Genomic DNA, 22,303 nt, shown 5'->3' with positions numbered 1-22,303 from the left:
CTCTTCGCTTTCATACAAGGGTCTGGGAAAAAAAACTTTCGTACTTGAATATTTTTCTTCCTGGCTTGCGGGCACTTTGGGATATATATCCCTTGTTTCCGCCGGTTCGGGTTTCTCAGGATAGGGCAATACTTGACCACCCCCTCCCAGTCCTAAGAATCTGTCTTCTTCCTTGAGGAAGTGGCGTCGGGGAGCATCTCCTACACTGGAAGGGCGGGTTCCCTCATTATAAGGTGGCGGACTTCTGGTACAAATGTCATCTAGCAATTCATCATCTGATTCCCCCGGACCCCCCCAATGTTTACACTTTTCGGTGCTTTTCTCACCTGCTCCAACGTTATGACATGCCGGCATCATGGGAAACAGACCCTCAACAATCATGCTCTGCCTCCACTGTTTCATCCTTTTATCCCGGGACTCCTGTTTCTGCCTGGGGTACCACTTGGTCAAACCCTTGTCCATTCGGGGTCTCTCTCTTTCAAAAGCCTCAATCTCCCATTCCTCTAATGCCTCATACTGCGTTAGTCTCGGTCTGGGATGCAGTTCATTCATTCGGGTTCTTAAATTAAATAAAATCCTTCCATTGAAAGTACCATCTAACGGAAAAGCCAATACTCCGTCATCTTTTGTGTACTTCACCCAATTCTCCAACCACACACAGGTATTGTACCCTCGGTCAAACATCATAAATGAGGCAGGAGTATTAGGTGGTGGGACAAGAACACCTTCTCTAGATTTAATCGGTTTGTCCGTTTTAAAATAATTTTTCACCTTACTTACAAGGGACATTTTTCTCTCTGTTCCGTACATAATATCGTATCTATTAGTCTTCTACTGATCCCTTTCAAACCCTAGGTGCCTTGGATCAGGTCGAGTTCCTGTAGTCTGCGAGTGCCACATACGACTTCTACGCTAAACTTTGTTTACAAACTACCTCCAATCAGAACGCGCTTCAGAAATTCGTGCAACCAATGGGTGCGCGACACTAAATAAGCTCCGCCAATGGGTGCGCGGCCCCTTCGTGAGATAGTTCCCACGCTCCGGCGCTCACCCCTCCTTTACAATTCCAGCTCCGCTACCCGCCCGCTGCTTCTACCAATCCCAGCGCGGCACAGAGTGACGTCAGAGACGCTTCGCGGCTGACCCCCTCCCTTCACAAGGTAACGGAAACTTTCTTTCTTTTAAAGTGCTCAGTGCTTGGTTATTTTACAACAAATACACATTCGCCACAGTGCTCAAGTGTCTAGACAGAGAAAGAATTGTTTTACTGCAAGTAAACTACTTCCATTTACTTTTCACTCACTGCGGGCAGATCTCTTCCGCCTACCCTTCACTCTAGCATCGGTGAACCTGTTATTCCCCTAAACTCATCCACTTCTTTCCGGGATATATTCCGAGTTTAAGGTTTCTCAGCGGACCCCTCTGCTTTCACGCTAGCTCCGAGGAACCTGCTACTCTTCCGATGTGACCCTTACTAGGTTACGCCACTATGGGAATTTTGCCAATGAACCCCGTTACTGTCATTTATTCACACATGTATTCAGAAAACCCTAGTTAGTGCTTCCCGGTTATCCTAACCTGCACCTAACTTTCCTCGAGCCTGTGACCTCAGGACAATGGATTCTATTCACCACTTGCCCTTTCAATTCCCCGGGGAGTTCGGACAACATGAAACGATACGGTTTACAAATGCATGGATTAGTACATATAACAATATAAGAACAAGAATAATAACAATGCAAAAATTCATCATGAGTTTCAGCAGCGTATTCACAAGAGAATGATCAGGTCTCTTAGAACAGCCGCTCTTCTAGCAGCATCAATATACTAGCAGCTTCCGACTCAACTAGTCCAACTAATCCCTGCCTTACTCTCAACTAGTCCCTAGCCATCCTCTAGCTACCAGAAAAACTGATAGAGCGCGCGAGGCCACCCGACCAATAGTTTTCGCCGTTTCCGGCTTCAGGGCCCATATACTTTTCAAAAATCACCATATACCTCGATCAGGTGACTTCACGAGCTCTACCAAGTTGTGTGTGTGTGTTCCCTACTATTATTTCAGTGCACCCGACTTACCATCCACCGATGCGGGTACCTAATGACCACAATGAATCAGGGAGCTAGCTGTAAAGAAAGGCAACAAAATACAAACCCAACCAACAACATTCAAATACTGTTTTAAATGACCACGGACAACTGGAAGTTTTAAAATGTTTATCTAAAGTTCATTATTTTCTTGCATGAGGTACAGTAAAATAAGGCAATCAATAACCAAGATAACGTAAATTATATAGGCATAAAGAAATAATGACAGAGTAATCATTAAAGTACTGATAAAATGTAACGAGAAGAATACTATGCAATTCAGTATTATCTAAACATGGGCAGACTAAGTGTGGGTAACTATAGGAGGGCCTACAATGAGTAACACGCTTCACTTAAGGTGAATGGGCCATTGAACAATCTAGGCAATGAAGTTCTAGACCATATCAGAAAATGACAAACTGCAATGCAAAATATAATTTCTAACAAGTGAGAAGACATAGGAACAAACTTATGGAAAAATATGTAATTGACTTTCAATAGTTGCGGAAAGGCATGGAAAATATAACATATGCAATGATGAACTTTATTAAAGCAAAAGTTAGAAATTCAGAAGGTGCAAGATTTTAAGAGTTTTCAGAGCAATATTTACCTAGAAAGGTGTGGAAACCAAACCCTGGCCACGGGTCAGTTAAGGACAGGAAACCCTCAAGGAAGGATACCCCTCAAAGGACAGCAGGTGCAGAATGGACACCCAGGACAGAACAGGATACCCTCGGAATAGGAATCAGGACAGGACCCTCAGGACAGGACAGCAAACCCTCAGGACAGGACCTCTTCAGGACAGGACCGGAACCCACAGTTCGGAAGCAACGCCTGCGCTCCACCCGCTCTGCAGCTATCGATCAAGACCCCGATTGGGTCAGCGAACTCCCAGCTAAGTGCTTTGCCAGCACTTTAAGGTTCAGTAGAACCTTAGTCTATGGTCAAATTCGGACAGAGTGCTCCGCAGCTCTCTGTATCTTCAGTCACCTATTGAGTGCGTTGGGTCAGTGACAGGTCAGCTAAACCAGACAAGTCGGACGGCTCCCCAGGGGAACCCAGGGTAGATATACAGTTTGGGGACAGCGTACCACCCCCCAATGTTGCAAAGTGTCAGAATCCCTCAATGTCGATTGGTCCTAAGGTAGGATTTGGGTAACACACCAATCATAACAGTCTATTTGTATGCCACATTAACATATTTTGGTACCGCCTAGTGGGATAGTGGTTCCCATGAGAGACTACACGGCAAGCAGCAATACAATTACATTGTAACATATAAGGAGCCATATTCGCTGTTCTCGCAGGGCAGAGGTGACTTTCTCAGGAGCATCTCGCCCATCGCTGCCAACTGGCTATGTTCCATCAGTCAAGGTCCGCTGTGCCTCGGCAAGTCGCGCAGGCGCAGAAGGACCTCCAAAATGGTTCTCGGTACAGACAAACCCCATTTCCCGCGGTACATGAAAAGTAAGCGAAAAACAAATTAATACATAGTAATGTCAATATGAAAACACATCACAGGATTTGTACTTTTAACTCATCATCAAGAAATAAAACTATTGCGTTTAAATGTTAGCCACATTGATACAGTCACAAGAGCAGTGGCACGAGCAGTACCACATGATAAGCACAGCTATGAATTACGCATGCGCATAACTTTCCCTCCACTTCTGCAGACGCGTCAGGACACGTGAGTGTGGCTGACGCATGCGCAGTAACTAAATACAAGCGGCGGCCATTTTTAGATGACTCGAGTAAATTATTTTAGTAAAACACATGTGCAAGCTTCACGATCCTTATCCCAACTAAACATAAATGTTAGTAAAACATACACTTGTTACTGTATTACACATAAACGAGGTTCTTGACTTCGGCAAGCCGCAAATATGCGAAGCTTTGCTTCATCAATAGTAGTATCAGTTACGCACAAAAACTGACATTTGCTATGTTGCGCAAAATCTAGCCTCATGCATATTAAAGAGTCAGGATTATCTTTGCGAAGCCTACCAATGACTGCGAATGCCGCAATGGAGGCCAGTGAGAAACAGTAGACCTCCATTCCTGCACAGGAATTCACAAAATGGCGATATTGCAAACCATGTCAACAGTTTGTGTGTTGTAAAAACTTGATGTTTTGAGACGTTCTCGACAGAGAATACTTTCCTGTGAGATAATGCATGGCCTTTGGATAAAAAAAAAAAGGAAATAGTCTTCTTGTGGCTAGGAGTCGAATAAAAGGTTGAAATGCCTTTTCTGCGCTGCAAGCTGTTCATGACAGTTTTGACCTTAACTTAACGACTGTAGAGAACTGCTCGCTAATTTGTCGCTTGACAAAGCATAAATAAGTAATGTTTGATTTGTTAATTCCACCCTCAATAACTATGGAGAACTTATTAAAAGAATAACAAGGTGGTAGAAGAATTAACCCAAGGTTCAATACGTACACATTTTCCATTTCTCAGAACTTGATTGTAGACACGTGCTCTGTGTTGTATACACTATTTGTACAAGACCATGCTGGCCCTTCTGAACAGACCTGACACACTTGTATGAACCCACTGCTGCACCTCAGGATGGAGGAAAGTGGCATTCTTCCATGAACGTCAATTCACCAAAATACCAGGGGTAGCGGAAGCGACATCACATGCCCTTTGACCTTCACATTCACTCACACACACATGCTTACACAGACACGCATTCAAACACTGGCAGGCACACATACATACAATTAAAAGCATATTTTACTTACCTGCGCTGCCATGGAGAGTCATATTCCATCTAATTGTACTCCATTCTTTATTACACTAATAGCGAATAATATAATATTATTCACTATTCGTTTAATAAAAACTGGACGGAAAACAAGGAGGCTCAAAAACATCCATAAGGAGGAGGTGTCAATGTTTTCTGGGAACTGATTTTGCGAACCCAGAGGCCAGGGGTCACAAAGGCAGTGCTAGGGGTTGCAAAGAGTAAGCCAGTGGTCACAGCTGCGACACCTGGCGACTCCTAAATGACGTCTATTCATTCTTCATGTCAATCCATTGCTGAGCTATTTCACTAAACAATCGGATTGCTATCGAGAGACAAACACAGAGATGCTCTTTTGGACCGACACCTATTTAAGCTAAAAATTAGCTGTGCATAAAACCAGCATACTATGGAGGCATACGAGTGTGCAGGGATGCAGCTGCCATTGGTGCAGCAGGTGCAGGGGGCACCGGGTCCCAAAGACCTGAAGAGTCCATGGAACCCTGGCTGCTGCATTTTTCTACCCCTACAGTACAGCAGTCAGTCAAAGGGTCACTTTTCCTTGCTTGCAGCAGGGCCTAAGGCATAATAGCTGTGCTACTGAGTGCTCTTGTGGGTGTTTTGGTTCTCTCCTACTTCCTCTTTCAATCTCTAAACTGTTGAGTAATCATCTACTCTGACCATGTAGGGGGGTGTATTTTTTTATTACTTCACTCTCTCTCGTATGAAACAGAGAGGGTACATAAAAGTAGATGGCGTAAATTAAAAAAAGGGAATGACAGTTCGGTCTGGGTCTGCAAGTCATCGCAGAAGGGGGGGGGGGGGGGGAGATAGAGGGCGGGGATGTGTGATACGTCTACGTACACAATCTCGAGCAGCACACTCTAGCAGCCAAAACCGGATACAGAGAGGCAGAGAGAGCCTCGCGCTGCACCAGTGCCCTCGACGCGACAGTTGAGTCTGTCTGACGAGAATGCGCTGCTTGTTCCAGACAAGTGAACCGGACAAGACAAGAGCTGGGGAAGACCCACGAATGACATTATAGGAGCAGAAGAGGAGACACTAAACCTATAAACAAGAGGAAAGCAGTTTGAACACCCCATCAGCAGGCACACACCGAGAGTCAGGGATTCACGAGCAAGGTCAATCTGCATATCAAAACCCAAACAAGGCAAAGGTGAGTAAACACAACCCCAGTGTCTTGCTCCTCAATAAAAATATCTAGTTTACAGAGTAGCACAGTGTTTATTGAAGAGACGGCTTACTGGGAACAGGGAATTAATACTCTGAAGCAAATTTTAAGTAGCATGTTGGAGAAAATACTATTGACACTGAGATGCAAGTCCGGAGTGATTGTGATATATAGCTGGGGTGAGTTCCTTTAGGTATTTTATAAAGGGCTGGTTGCCATTTTATGATAAATTAGAAGTGTTGAATGAATGTGAAAGGGGGTGATTGTGATGGAAAGGGGTGTCTCTCCATATTGAGCGGGAAAGGACAGCCTACTTAAATTCCTGCGGAAAACACCCCATTCTAGTGTAACCACATTTTGTAATTAAGGCTCCCAGTTTTCCATCTTTACATATAAATACAAAAAGGAAAGCATCCTATTTCTCTGCCTTTATTTATTGTTAAATATGGAAAAGAGGAAAAGTATTTCTTCCTTTGAGTCATTCTCGATGACTCGATGAGGTATGGACTGCCAGGCAGACAGGTCTTACGTGAAAAAAGAAAATGAAAGGCCATATATGGGGAGGGTGGGGGGTGGGGGGCATGGTGGGCACACCCTGAACCACAGAGCCATGTGGGGGGAGTTGGGTCCAAAAGAGATTCACCCTTATGTCAAATTAAAAAATATTTATTATTTCGGTTCGGCGGAACTGCGGTGCAGTAGACGTCATTACTGATGTTATCAATGATGTCATTTAACATGTCACAAGTGATGTAATATGTGAGGTCATAAACAAGGAATGATGGGGGCACACGTTATAGTTAGTTGACTAAACTATATCTAGCAATTTTCATAGGTTTTAGGTTTGTAAGCTTTAGTTCTAATCTCATTTCAACAACTAACTGTGTCACTTGAGTCATACATGCCAATAGACCAGATTCAGGCGGGAGACGCATGATTTTTGAAGCCCAAAAGTAGCTTCATTTTGGCCGTCACCTGATTGAAATTGCCTCTGTTTCAATAGAAGTCAAAGGAGGATATACATTCTCCCAATATTTTTTTAATTGCCCACATTTCTCTTCTTAACTGTTGACATGTATGCTTTAGCCCATGGGTACTCACAAACTTTCTCTCGGGGGCCAAATTTACAGTGTGGTTTGTGGCCGAGGGCCGCACCGGTGGAGGCGGGGTCAGTGGGGGAGGGGGAAGGGGCTAGAAAGAAAAAAAGTGTGACCATGAAGTTGAACACAGGCCCCAGCAGCTGACGCGTTCATCCACTGAGCCAACAGACCAGCATACACACACATCTCTCTTTCTCTCTCTCTCCCTCCCTCTGTCTCCCTCCTTCTATCTCTCTCTCTCGCTCCCTCCTTCCCTCTCTCTCTGTTTCCCTCTGTCTCTCTGCCTCTGTCTCACCTCTCTTTCTCTCTCTGTCTCCCTCCCTCTCTTTCCTTCCCTCTCTCCGTCTCCCTCTATCTGTGTCCCACTGTCTGTCTCCCTCCCTCCCTCCGTCTGCCCTCTGTCTGTCTCTCTCCCTCCCTCTGTTTGTCTCCATCCCTCCCTCTGTCTCCCTCCCTCCCTCCCTTCCTCTGTCTCCCTTCCTCCCTCTGTCTGTCTCCCTCCCTCCCTCTGTCTGTATCCCTCCCTCTGTCTGTCTCACTCTGTCTTTCTGTCTACCTCCCTCTGTCTGTCTCCCTCCCTCCCTCTGTCTGTCTCCCTCCCTCTGTCTGTCTCCCTCTGTCTTTCTGTCTCCCTCCCTCTGTCTGTCTGTCTCCCCCCTCTGTCTGTCTGTCTGTCTCTGTCTGTCTCAGTCTCCCTCTGTCTGTCTCCATGTCTCCCTCCATCTCTCCCTCTGTCTCCCTCCCTCTGTCTGTCTCCATCCCTCCCTCTGTCTCCCTCCCTCCCTCCCTCTTTCTCCCTTCCTCCCTCTGTATGTCTCCCCCCTCCCTCTGTCTCCCTCCCTCTGTCTGTCTCACACTGTCTGTCTCGCTCCCTCCCTCCGTCTGTCTCCCTCCCTCCCTCTGTCTGTCTCCCTCCCTCTGTCTGTCTCCCTCCCTCTGTCTGTCTGTCTGTCTCTGTCTCCCTCCCTCTGTCTCCCTCCCTCTGTCTATGGCCCTCTGTCTGTCTCCCTCTATCCCTCTGCCTTCCTGTATCCCTCCCTCCCTCTGTCTTCCTCCCTCTGTCTCTCTCCCTCCCTCCCTCTGTCTCCCTCCCTCCTTCCCTCTGTCTGTCTCCCTCCCTCCGTCTCCCTCTGTCTTTCTGTCACCCTCCCTCTGTCTGTCTGTCTCCCTCCCTCTGTATGTCTCACTCCCTCCCTCTGTCTCCCTCCCTCTGTCTGTCTCCCTCTGTCTGTCTCCATCCCTCCCTCTGTCTGTCTGTCTCCCTCTGTCTGTCTGTCTCCCTCTGTCTGTCTCCCTCCCTCTGTCTATTTCCCTCCCTCTGTCTGTCTCCCTCCCTCTGTCTGTCTCCCTCCCTTTGTCTGTCTCCCTCTGTCTGTCTCCCTCTCTCCGTCTGTCTGTCTACCTCTCTCCCTCTGTCTGTCTCCCTCTGTCTGTCTCCATCCCTTCCTATGTCTGTCTCCCTCTCTCCCTCTGTCTCTCTCTGTCTGTCTCTCTCTCTGTCTGTCTCTATCGCTGTCTGTCTCTATTGCTGTCTGTCTCTGCCTCTATCTGTCTCTGGCTGTCCCTGTCTCTGACCCTATCTAGCTCCGTCTGTCCCTGTCTCTATCTGTCTCACCTCACCCAGCTCTCACTCTCTGCTGCCCTCTGTCACCTCACCCGGCTCTCATTCCCTGCTGCCCTCCCACCTCACCCGGCTCTAACTCCCTGCTGCCCTCTGTCACCTCACCCGGCTCTCACTCCCTGCTGCCCTCCACCTCCCTCACCCGGGCTCTCACTCCCTGCTCTGCCCTCCAACCTCCCACACCCGGGCACTCACTCTCTGCTGCCCTCCACCTCCCTCACCCAGGCTCTCACTCTCTGCTGCCCTCCAACTACCTCACCCGGGCTCTCACTCCGTGCTCTGCCCTTCTACCTCACAGGGCTCTCACTCCCTGCTCTGACCTCCACCTCCCTCACCCGGGCTCTCACTCCCTGCTCTGCCCTCCACCTCCCTCACCCAGGCTCTTACTCCCTGCTCTGCCCTCACACCTCCCTCACCTGGCTCTCAATCCCTGCTCTGCCCTCCACCTCCCTCACCCAGGCTCTCACTCCCTGCTCTGCCCTCCACCTCCCTCACCCGGGCTCTCACTCCCTGCTGCCCTCCACCTCCCTCACCCAGGCTCTCACTCCCTGCTGCCCTCCACCTCCCTCACCCGGGCTCTCACTCCCTGCTCTGCCCTCCACCTCCCTCACCCGGGCTCTCACTCCCTGCTCTGCCCTCCACCTCCCTCACCCGGGTTCTCACTCCCTGCTGCCCTCCACCTCCCTCACCCGGCTCTCACTCCCTGCTCTGCCCTCCCACCTGACCCGGCTCTCAGTTCCTGCTCTGCCCTCCACCTCCCTCACCTGTCTCTCACTCCCTGCTCTCCCCTCCCACCTCACCAGGCTCTCAGTTCCTGCTGTCCTCCCCCCTCCCACCCCCTCTCCCCTGTGCGTCAGCCTGGCTGACACAGCCTCCCGGCACCCCCAGTACTTAACAGGTCTTTAAACTACCATTTGTTTGTTAATGAGGCTTTGTTCACCTCTTAGCGCCCCTGCAGCTCCACTCTTGACTGTGGCTGGAATCGCCCGGGCCCCCACAGAGCAGTGTCTCTCACTCGCACTGCTGCTCCCCGAGGTGTTTGCTGAAGATAAAAAAAAAAACCACACACAGGTGCGATGTCTCAAGCTCCGCGGGCCGCCACTGAAGGCTTGCCGGGCCGCTACTGGCCCTCGGGACGTACTTTGAGTACCCCTGCTTTAGCCTTTGGTTTTTTCAGTGAATTTTCAGAATTTGTTTTCTTCTGTAAGTCAATATCTTATAACAACCACACACACCTCTGATTTAAAGGGGTTTGCACTGAGCTGGCGGGACCCTGCCACGCTAAAGAAGAATGAACTAATGTAGAGGCTTCCACTGAGGCACTTTGTTTTCCTCAATAGTGTACAAAATATTTCTGTCCTTCCCAGTTTTGGGAATATGTTCCCGCATCTAGACACTTCTGAGCAAAATAATTAAAAACATGCTGGAATATTAAATATCATACTTTGAAATGGAACTTTGCATTTACTGAAGCCCCAGATAGCTTCTTATGTGCCTGAGCATTATATCAAGGTTTTTCCTATACCTCAAGTTAGAGCTGTCTCCATTCACCCCTCCCGGAACTCTTCTCATGGGAAGTAATTCTTGGTTGTGTCAAGATGGGAATATGTAGACCTGGGCCACTCAGGGACTCCACTAAATAACACAATAACACATTGTTGACAATATCCTAGATAGAGTTGTCAACTAATCCCCTCTAATCATTTCATATACTGGTTCCTTTTTTGTATTTTAACATATTTTTTATTAAAGTCAAAGGTTTGCATACAGTATTTATATTCTTATGTGAATTCAGCATTTTAACATAACCATTATACACTGATACGCATAGTTGCCTACATTTATAGTATACGTATGATCTATAGCTCCACTTGTTGGAGAAGTGTGGCTCAATGGTTAGAGCGGCAGACCCTGATGCAGAGGTCTAGCCCGGGACCAGAGTTCAATTCCCTGCCTCGGCGGGTCTTGAGCTGAAAAATTCCACGGACCTGATAATTCTCGCCTCAGTGCCTATTCCAATCATGGAGTCCCACTCTGCAACTCTGGGCAATAGCTTGCTTAATCTCCACAACAGCCCCCACAACGCTAAGGATGCCTGGCCTCCACCTTGGGGGTGCCCAGGAGTGGACACCTCACAGGGAAAGCCAGGATGGGTTCCACAGCGGTATTCGTACAAGCGCCTTGAGACCCCTGCGGGTGAGTAGTGCGCTATACAAGTATCAATTTACATTTACATGTTACTCTCAACTAATACAGATTAGCTCTTACAAACCAGTTCTCATGGTACAGTATACGTAGCTATATTTTTAATGAACTTTTATCCCTCCCAGAAAAACTTAATTTTCTTAAGCCCTCCCTCAGTACATCCCACCCAATAAAAAGTAAAGCCTAACTATCTTTTAAACTTTGCCGCAATATTCTAATTGCCTCTCTTTGGTGCAAGACACCCTTTGAGGTAAACAGTTTGATGCTGGAGAGAGAACAAGGGGAGGGAAAGCGGGGGAGGAGGAGAAGGGGGGGATAGAAAGGGAAGGAGGGGGAAAGTCAACACGTGTCTAAGCCCTTATGTAGACAAATTCAGGCACTGTCTGTATGATCATGTAGTGCGTTCTAGGGATCTACCATCTCCTCAGCCCTCTCAGCATGCACTGGTTGCTCTTGAGCAGGAAATGTTTGCAATGATTGGTCTGAAGGGAGGAGGAGAACGTCTTGCCAGAGGAAAGGTTTTCTCGTCTATGGGCTACTTTTTGTGGCAAAGACTGTGAAAACCATACGGTAATCCATGTCAGCATTGCAGTCCTTGTTTAAATTTCACGTCAAACTTCATCTTGCATTCCATTGGTGTATTTGCTTTTTCCAGATGTGTAAGAAAATGCCTCTTTTTGCATGATCACTGAGAGAAAGTGGATTATTAGTTGAACTAGATGGTAGTCCTCTTCAAGTGAAAATGGCACTATTCCTTACAAGGTCCAGTTAGGTCTCAATAATTTAAACCTGAGCTCAACCCTTGGTAGTTATATCACAGATAATTCAGGCTTAACATAGGAAAAATATGTAAAGCATTTTTAAGTACAAAACAGTTAAAAAGTAGAAAACACAACTCAATAAACCCCCACCTCCAATTTATAAAAGTAGGGACATTTTAATGAACAGATAGACACAAAACAACAAAAATAGGATGTAGGGAACCAGAGGTATAGATTTCTAAGTATATGTTTCTAGAGCCAAAAAACACAAAGCGTCAATCGTGGGTATCTGATTGTGTGTCAAAGTCAAAAGTTAAGGTCGACCGTGATGGAGCAAGCTTCGGATAAAGAGACCAGGTTCGTACTGGTGGAAAGATTACCTTCTGATTTAGTTGTTGTTCTGGAGAAGAGTCATCATCAACAAGGCCATCAGTGGGTCGGTTACCAGCTGGTTCCTGAAGATGGATTCGTCGACGGTGGTCCGGTGAAGCACAGAACCTTGGTGGGAAGTTCAATGCTCTCGACATCATTGACAGGAAAACTCCAAGTGGGCGAAGTCTAAGCTCAGGAATGCATCATCATTTTTTTTTTAATTGTTCCAGCAGCCGTCACTATATACTGGCAAGCCAGGGATTTCTGAGGTTCCACCAACCCATCCCGCCCATGTTTCCGGATAACTGCCGTCAGGGCAGCATGTAAAGGAAATCCCCTCTTGGGAGGTCGTAACGCTCTAATAAGTCATATAAAAGGGAGCAAGGTATTGTCCTCATAGAAATCCCCAATAGTAGAGATCCCCGCCACCCTCCATGTCCGTAGCCAATGCCAGTCCCCACCATGGGGCAGTGCCTCGCAGATCAACAACGGAATCTCTGGTGCATAAGGGGACCTTATCTGCGTCAGTTTAAGGGATCGATTCCAACACTGACGTACTGCCCGTAGATCCAAAGGAGCCGCCCCATCCCTCAAGGGGAGGCGCAACAACACCTGGGCTAGGAACTGCAAACCCGGTTCTGAACCTCCAGGGTCCTCAGCGTTCCGGAGGCGTCCCGCCATCTATTTTGTGAACCACTGCAATTGAGCTGCATGGTAGTAGGCTTCGAGATCCGGCACCGCAAAGCCCCCCTCTGCTCTGGGCCTCAGCATGGTGGTGAGTGCCACCCTCCGCCTCCCGGTGCCCCATAGAAACCCCGTGATCAGGGTGTTGAGTTGGCCAAAAAGTCTGAGCGGGAGCCAGAGTGGTAGCCATCCAAAATAATAGAGCAATCTAAGCAATGTGACCATCTTTAACAGTGCCACCCTACCTGCTACCGACAGCGGGAGGGTTCCCCAAAACTCAAAATTACTTTTGGTGCTTCTTATCGCTCGCCCTATATTACCTTCTAGCAAATTTGCAGGGTTGTGATGTATTTTAACACCCAGATAAGTCAAGCATCTGTTTTCCCACAGCACGCCTTCTGTTTCTAGCGGACCAACCCTCTCCGCAAGAGTAGGGAAAAAACAACAGGCAACCTTGTCTCATCCCCCTGCCCACTAAGCAGGCATCCGAAATCAGCCCTCCCGTTCTGACTCTAGCCATAGAATTCTTATATAGGATTGATGTCCAAGCTACGAAACCTTCTCCTAACCCAAACGCTCTCAGGACTCTAAAAAGATACTGCCACTTGAGGCAATCAAAAGCCTTCTCAATATCGATTGATAGAATGCATGCCTCCAATGGCAGTGCTTATCGTGGACCGAAACGCCTGATCCTCCAATACTTCTCGTCTCAACCACCAACTAGAGATTGAAGGCCTAATACGTACCCAGTCCAAGGACACCAGCAGGGGACTGTGATCAGAAATCGTCCTAGTCAAGTATTCACTCAGACTGATCCCTTCATGAACATCAGGGGAGCACAGGATCGAGTCTAAGCAAACGTGTAAATCGTGTAAGGTGGAAAAGTGGGAGTAATCCCTCTCCCCGGGATGTTGGGCGCTCCATGTGTCCGTCAACCCCCAGTGGCGCTGCCAGTCTCGTCTAGCCTCAGCAATTCTGTATGTGGGTGTGTCAGGAAGCGGCGAGAGGATCGGTCCCAGCTGACGTCAGTACTACTATAAAAGTGCCCCCCACCATAACACTGATCCTGTTAATACCAATGCTAGTGTCTGTGAGAGTTGCGCTAAAAATGCAGGTTGATCTACGATAGGGTCATAAATACTCCCTATCGCTATATCCCGCCCTTCCAATCTCCCTGCGACCAACACGAATCTGCCCTCCTGGTCTATTATTTGTCTAACACACTGGAAAGGGACTCCCGCTTGCACACAAATCAGAGTCCCCCTGGCATAAGCCGAATATGTAGTATAAAACACCTGGTGCCTCCATCGTCGCTGCAATGCAACTCCCTCTTTCTGCGATAAGTGCGTTTCCTGCAAGTGGGCAATGTGTACCCATCTTCTAATCAAGCATGTATGTATTTTGTGTTGTTGGACCATGGTGTGCATCCCCCCAACGTTCCAAGAGATACATTTAATACCTATGGCAGGTCCTATTGTGCGAGCTGAGTCCTGTCTTGAAGCCATTCCCCCATAGCGACATGCCTGGATCCAAATCAAATACCCTCAATAATAAAAACTCCCCAACTCCCCCTCCCCAGGACAGGCACAAACAAACAAGTCCTAATTCCAAACTAAAGCACGTGAACAGTTAAGCACAAAATGTGGTGGGTGTAAGCTGACCCTGTGGGACCCAGATCTCCCCAGGCCTCCCCCCGCTCTCTCAGTTCAGGTTGTGGCCCCACCTTTGGCAGTGCCCCCATGCTGCCACCATTAGGCGTAAGCCTTGGCAAAAGTCCGTTCCCAGCAGCAGAAGTCCCCTTTTCATATGACCTGATGTGCGAGCTTCAGACTATGCCGTCCGCCGTTTGAGGAGTAATGTCCGGGAGTTCGGCATCCGATTCCCCATGCACGCTGCTCGCCCGTGAGACCTCAGATCTGTTCGTTCCTTTAATCACTAGTATTCCTGTTTGGGCTGGTATCTCCATGGCTAATCTCTGCCACCGCTTTCACAGCCCTGTCCCGCTCCAGTCTCCATCCCATTGGCGAAGGAGCTTCGGAAGAGGAAGTGGAGTGATGGGTTCCCGTCGGGGTGATCCCTGTGATGAGGTACGTGTTCCAGCATTCCGTCAGACCTCTAGCCATTCCCATGCGTCGTGCGGGGTAGTAAAGAAACTCTGAGTTATCAATCACCCAGAGGCGTGCCTGGTAGAACATGGCATACAGGAGTTGCCACTGGCGTAGTTTTTGTTTGACGGCCAGGAAGGAAGCCCGCTGGAGTTGCACCTCCCTAGTAAAGACCGGGAAGATCATCACTTTACTATTTCTGATCTGCAAGTCCTGTTTCTCCTGTGCTCGTTGCAGTACATGGTCTCGATCAAGATAGTGAAGCAGCCTTGCGACCAACGGGCGGGGAGGGGCTCCAGGCTTGGGCAGCCATGCTTGGACTCTGTGGGCACGTTTAAGCGCTTAGAAGGGGGAGATTCCAGGCTTGGGCTCCCCGGAACCTAAAGGAACTTCCTCCAGACTGGGCACGGCGTATTCTAGGAATTGAGGCAAGGCCCAAAGAAGATGACCTCAAAGTTCTCAATGGCACATATTGGGTTACTCTCCTTCAGAGGTAACCTGCACCACTACCTTGCAGAGCCTTTAAAAATAACACCAGAGCCTTAAACCTAATCCTCTTTTTAAAGTATGTAACCACTCTAACCTCCGTCATTCTGATAGAATGGTTAAACAGGTTAAAACAAATTAATATACAGACAACATTTTGCTGTTTAATGTCTAGGTTGCCTTCTACGCTGTAATCCTATGTCGGAATGAGCTTCGCAGATCATCTTTTTGGGTTTACGAGTTCATGAAAGATTTCAGCCTCCTCCCCACACATCTATGAACAGTCTGATTCTCATCTTTTAAAGATGTTCACACAATGTATAATGCAAGCAGCCTCTAAATGGAGTTCTTCACAGTGCATTTAGGTAGGGAAGATATTGTCATTGGAATATTGAGCGTTCAAGGCTCCGCTGTTTCTTCACCACCAGTATGTAATTTCCAGGCTGCTGGAACACCGGTCCTAAGCAGCAGTGTACTCTGACTCCAGCTTACTGTTCTCTACACTGAAGCCATCATCCGACAAGTACACAGTCTAGAGATGAGGCAACTTGACGTTTAGGGTAGTCACCTCTGGGGATGGTAATTTCTGGGGTGACTGCTCTTTCTTTTCAGGAATGATGATTCTATTTCGCAACCAATTGCAGACTGCATGGGGTTTGTGTGACTGTTCAAGCACCTCCTAGTTCCAGCTGTTAGTGTGCCAGTCAGCATAAACTAGCTTTTCCATTGGCAGATCCTCCCTTCAGTTGTTTAAGAACTTTACAATTAAAAGCAAGGCAGAGAGTCAGATATTTAAGACCCTCACTCGGGAAAGGAGCAGCAACTGTCACAGGAGTGATGTTTCGAGTTGGTGGTTTCAGGTAGAACACACGTTGGAGTCAACTCTTTATTTTGGTTGATCTGCTGTTGGCTCAGTGCCTTCTAACAAGAGTGGGGTTAGCAACATCAAATGTACACCTGCAGGGTGGTTTGCAGCGTGGACTCCGGCTGGTTTGCAAGCAGGAAGAGTGGTAAGTTGAAAGAGGGCCTTTATATGGGGAGTAGAGTGTTATGACAGTGGATCAGATCGGGAAATGATGGAGGAACAAAGGGGTAACAGGGAAGAGAGAAATACCTCTCCACTGGACAGAGCAGCTGAGGTTCACACCAAGGGGAAAAAATTGCTGCATAAAGACGAATGTAAGTAAGCATTTTACTTACCTTTAAAAATCAATATCTCAAAAAGTACTTACTTGATCCCGAAGTTCTTGGTGTTGAAATTTATATAAAATATGTATTATTTTTCTAAATTGGTCTTGGATTTATTCTTGAGTGAGGGTTCATTTATTGCCTCCATCAGCACAACAAATGTTTAGCACTACCCTCTGATAAGCCGAACCTGCTCGCCCACACTGCCACAAAAGAGAGCATTTATGTTTGTTACTTGTGCCTTTGTAAACTAATAAGGGCTGCCTGGACTCTCTGCACAGTGTACCTCGGTTTGGTAGACTATATAGGGAGCCAGCTTCCTACAAAGCACCTTTGATTCAATCTGATCTTCATTCATTCACAAATAAATGACCAAATCCCAGGGAAGAGCCAGATAAGTGGCATACAGAGATTTGAATTCATTGCTTGTTAGTATGAGATTGTGGTCCTCAAATATCTGAGGATGGAATGTAAAAGGGTTGTAAATTGGCCAATAGAAGAACCAACAAGAGTTGCCCAACATAATAGTCAATCTTCAGAAGTGAGGAACAATACAGAGCAGTAATTGAGCATTTGAAACTGAAGGTTCCGCAGAGAGAGGAGAAGTGGTCTAAAATAATGTGGGCAACGTAAGAGCCAAAGAAGTCAGTGCATGCTTATTATGAGAGGCTAATGCAGATATATATAGACACCACTGTGAAGATCAAGATCCAGTCCTTGTCAGTCTTGGTGGATTAGTTTCAGTGTTTGTGCTTGGTTTGCACCCAGAACATAGTTCTCAGATACAGCAGAATGTGATGTGTTGGCAGACACATTCTTTGAATTAACTATTGAAGTATGTAAAATACTGTTGTGATACTTATGATGAACAACAAAGGAAAATTAAGGAAAAGTACATGTTGACACAAATAGAGCTGGCTCAGAGGATTCAGTAGAGCAGTTCTTCCATGTCAAACTCAGGTTTTGATTCTGTTTCAAGAATGAATGTTGGTGTGCAAGGAGCTGGTGTTCAAAGAGGTGTTGTCTATGCACCAACAGGGAATAATGTTCTTCAAGGGAGCAGAGGTTTTATTGATAATTGTAACAAGATAGTACATTGGAAACAAGAGTGTAGACTGAATCCTAACAGAGTACTGAATGATGCTCAGATGAATTCTCAGTTTCAGAACATGAATGTGATGTCTCAGAATAGGGACATGCAGTCAACAACCCCAGGCCAGCTGCCCCCTTGGGAAAATATGTAGAATCAGAGGCCATAAACCACAAAAATACAACAAGCCACAATGGCGCAGCAACATGTGCAAAATAAAGGATTTCATTTTAACAAAATCCAAGATTTTGGAAGATTCCTTACTCTTGTGATTGTCATGAGTGCCTTCCTAGAGCTCAAAGTTAAAACTCTGTAGCACACCAGCACTAGGAATACCATACTATGAGAGAGATTTGTTTGCTGTTCTGTCATGAATGTGAATGGTTTGCACTGTCTGTTTAAGTAGAGACCCACAGAGAAGTGAAACAACCAATAACCTACTAATCAGCCACAATGGATCTGGGGGCTGTGGCACCCGGTTGCCTGAAATTGGTTGTAGCAGTCTGTGTCAGAATCCAACAGCGAAGAAATAGTGATGGGTTATGGCGTCATGTGATGGTCTTAATCCAGTAGATATTTTGCTAACACATACTCGAACTCAGCATATGACAAACAGCTGTTTGACAAAATATAAACAAGTAATCATGGCGGCTGAACTCAGTTCCATCAGACAATGCAATGTTCAAAATCCTGCAACACACGGATGTACCACTTGTGATGGCTGATTTGACATTATTTATTAATGGGTCTAGTTTGATGGGCCATTATGGAACACCGAGAACAGCGTATAGTTTGCATCACATCTGGTATTGTGGAAGCATCCTAGTTGAGCAATGTATACTCCCTCAAGGAGCTGAACTGATCGTTCTAAAGAGAGCTTGTTCCATGGCCAATGATTTGAGTGATACAATTTTTACTGTGTGCAAGTCCGGTTTTGGCGTGGTCCAATACTTTGGGCAAATATGATCACAAAGGGGTTTTATGACATCCTCCGGCTCCCCTATCTGCAACGGAATATTTATTCTGAATCTTCTTGAAGCACTGCAGTTACCTAGAGAGATTTCTGTTCGGAAATGTGCTGCACATATGAGTTGTGACAACATGGTCAAATTGCGCAACAGAGAAGCCGATAAGGTGGAAAAATATTGAGTTCTTGAGTCAAGCTCATTCAATCTAGAAGAACCATGCAAAACTGACAGTGCCCCCATAACCAATATGATGTTGACAACAGTTCAGACGTTCTTGAGCTTCAAGAACGCCAACATGAAGAGAAGGATGCATAAAAGATGCAAATCAGAACTGGGTTTCAAACGATGGTAGGGCTGTCTTACTAAATTCCATGTTGTCTGCAATGACCCAACACTTCTTTGGCTCTACTCATGTTGGAAGGTATTGGATAATTTGCACATTTCAAAAGTATTGGTTTAACACCCATTTTAGTTCCATGCAAAACATTTGTTTCAAAGATGTAGCAATTACACGACGGCAAGAAAACAGTGACCATAAGCCAAGTAGGAAAGCCAGATGGCCCATTCAATCACATGAAGTTAGACTTTGTTGAAATGCCTGTTTGTAATGGATTAGGGTATGCCATAGTGGAAGTGTGAATTTCTCCAGTTGGGAATAGGCATACACAACTAGAAGATGTGATAGACTCTAAGTAGGGAAACCATTATTGAGGGATCTGATTCCGTATTTTGAAATTCCAGTTTATTTAGAATCAGATCGTGGGACACACCTCAAGAAAGAAATGCTGAAGTTAAGCTGTCTAGCCCTAAAAATCAACCAGAAATGTATTAGCAGCTGGAGACTAGAAGCATTATGAGTCACTGAGCAAGTCAACATTATGTTGACACCCAAGATGGTAAAGGTGTGTGCCCCCACCTCACTAAGATGGCCCGATTTGCTCTTACTTGTTCTGATAAGCCTCAGAAGCACGTCAAGTAAAAGAACAGGACTCCCCTACCCCTGAAGTGCTGATGGAGAGAGCCATGGGGATGGCACATGAAAATCCCCTCTGTCCCTGCAGCTGTATTTGTGAATATCATATAGGGGAGTAGCTGATGAGGTGCATTCTATCTCTCATCAGGTCGACTTGGTGATGTCACCAGCGGGGTAGGAGCTGTGTCATGATCTCAGCTCTGGGTTTTGGTGAAAAACAACATCCACAAGTCTTGTCAGGACCCTCACTGGAGGGGGTCTCATCAAGTGATCCTTGTGACCAGCCAACACTGCTGTGAAACATGTCAGATTGCCACAGTGGATTTAAACATCGCTCACGAAGATGGTGAGGTGAGTTGATGAAGAAGTGGAGACAACAGCCACTGATTCACCAAATCGAAGTCCAGTCCAGTGTAACGATTCAGGAGAAGAAGCCCAAGATGGGTCTTTTAAGAATGAATATCAGCAAACCCAGTCAGAACAAGCCCAAAAGATACAGGGCCAAGCTCATTATGAAGTCACTCCAGAGTCTCATTATCAGCGAAGGAAACTGAGACAAGTGTTAACCTCTTCGGTGCTCATGACGAGACCAGCTTGTCATGAGTCACATGGAGCTGTGCTCATGGTCTCGTCACGAGCACCGAGGTGCCGCGCTCACCCCCGCACCATGAGGGAATTTGCCCCGCAGGGAAGGGTTTAATGCTCTGTATCTCCCAAACCCCTGGTAAGTCTTGGTCTGCCATGAGGGGTGAAAATTATCAAATCGGAAACAGTCCTCGATCCATGCCAACTGAAGTAAGGATACCAGCAGTGGTAAGAGACAGTTGTAAGTCCTTCAAGTAAAAGTGTATAGTGAAAAAAGTTGGCCAAAGGGTGCAAGAAAATGGAAAAGACCACTGAAGACAGAACAAAGACACATGAAGTGGAAACATGGCAAATATAACAAAGTGACAGCAATAGCCAACAGCCGAAAGTCAAAAAACCAATGAGACTAAGAATGCCTAACCAACAGTATGTAGCTCCTGAATGGTCAAATCTAGATGATGTCCCACAATTTGAACAATCAGATACGGAAGTCGTTGATTTCACAGATTATCCATTCATTTTTTAAGAACCTATGTGAGCATGAACTGAATAACATCTTAAACAATCATTCCTGAAGAACTTCCAGGTGAGTTATTGGACTGATATTTAAACTGAATTTTTTAACTCAGCTCAATTTCATAGTTAGAGTCTGTTTTTGTTTGTACCTTAGTTATACAGTTGCAGATACTAGATTTTCCTAAAAGAAATTAAATACATGAACTGTGCTGCTTTATCAATTTTGCACCATAAAATTAGTGGTTAGATTATGGACTATTATTTAGATTTCTTTTTTGTAGAAGGAAAATGGCAAATGGCTAGAGAAATTGCTGCAAACCTTTCCAATTAATTTTATTGTCATGATAGTAATATTCATAGTTAACTATTTAGTGGAATTTAGAACGCCAGTTGGACATGCCTCGCCTCAAAATATAATTAAACAGACCCGGATGACTGAAAGAAATGATCCAAATAACAAAATGCTGCATAGAGATAGTTTTATAGGCAATTTTAGGAAAGATTTATATATTAGTTTTTTAAAAGAATACTCAAATAGATTGAGTATAAGTAACTGCTATATATTATCAATCTTACCTTCCTTCAGTTGCTGAGGACTTGGCGTATCAGCAACTCCCACTCACCTCTTCTCTGTCATATAGTGTGTTTATAAATGTGTTCTATTGACAGGATTCCCTGGAACTAATTCTTGTGGATTATAGTGTTTATTTGAAGAGAGTACCTATTGTGAGAACTCAGATTTATTTTATAGGGATACAAATTTTGGGGACTTTGTCAAAATATGTAAAACTGATTGCAAAATTTAAACAAACTAATGATAGGCTTGCATTCAGATTAAATAAGATTGAAAAGGAGTTTATGAAGGAGTTTAATAAAAGAAGGAAAAAAATGAGCAAATATTGGGAGGACGCAGAGAGATTAATTTGAAAAAAGATTCTGAAATACAAAGATACATCAGAAACTCAGGGCCCATTTTAGATCTCGGCGGACGGGTTACTCCGTCACAATGGTGACGGATATCCTGTTCGCTGAAATATAAAACCCATAGGATATAATGGGATTTATATTTCGGCGGACAGGATATCCGTTACCGTTGTGACAGAGTAACCTACCCGCCGAGATCTAGATCTGGCCCTCAGTTTTGATCCAGCACGGAAGGGGATAGGGTGTATGATACATGAGAAAACTCAGGGTGAGGACTTGGTAGAAGAGGAAGGATGCAGCAAGTATGAACAAAGTTATTTAGTTATTAATCAGTTTTGACAGGGAGTGAACCTATCCTAAAGGGATTTATTATGTGTGTGATAAGACTGCTGATTTTAAACTTCCATGTAATTGGGGGGAAGCTGCTAATTAGCTTTTGTATTTCTCCACACTTATCATGTAGATGAGATTAGTGGCAAGGGAGATAATAATTTGAGGAGGGAGAAACATAGTTTTGATCAAGTGATGGGGGATACATATAGTTCTGTGATTTCTTCAATTGGTTTTGCTTTAAGTCATGTGAAGGTCATAAAGCTATCTACAATAGTTAATCAGTTGGCTACTAATACAGCTCGTGCTCTAACAAGTATTAACAAAGAGTTAATGGCTGTGGGTGCTTTGTTCATCTAAACCGGAT

The 22,303-nt window shown here is 45.8% G+C and overlaps 1 protein-coding gene across 1 annotated transcript in view; it reads left to right on the top strand.

The window, feature by feature from the left end:
- Positions 1-5,549: 5,549 nt before the first annotated feature.
- SOCS6 (suppressor of cytokine signaling 6) overlaps positions 5,550-22,303 on the top strand; it is a 117,964-nt gene continuing 101,210 nt past the window's right edge. Inside the window, exon 1 of the mRNA XM_078687521.1 lies at positions 5,550-6,013. The gene's annotated coding sequence lies outside the window, so the exon portion shown is untranslated. The remainder of the gene's footprint in view (positions 6,014-22,303) is intronic.

Source organism: Lissotriton helveticus, chromosome 4_1, assembly GCF_964261635.1.
Source record: "Lissotriton helveticus chromosome 4_1, aLisHel1.1, whole genome shotgun sequence".
In the NCBI taxonomy this organism is placed as follows: Eukaryota; Metazoa; Chordata; class Amphibia; order Caudata; family Salamandridae; genus Lissotriton; species Lissotriton helveticus.
Note: the sequence above shows the minus strand (reverse complement) of the source record. Positions and strands in the feature narration are given on the sequence as shown.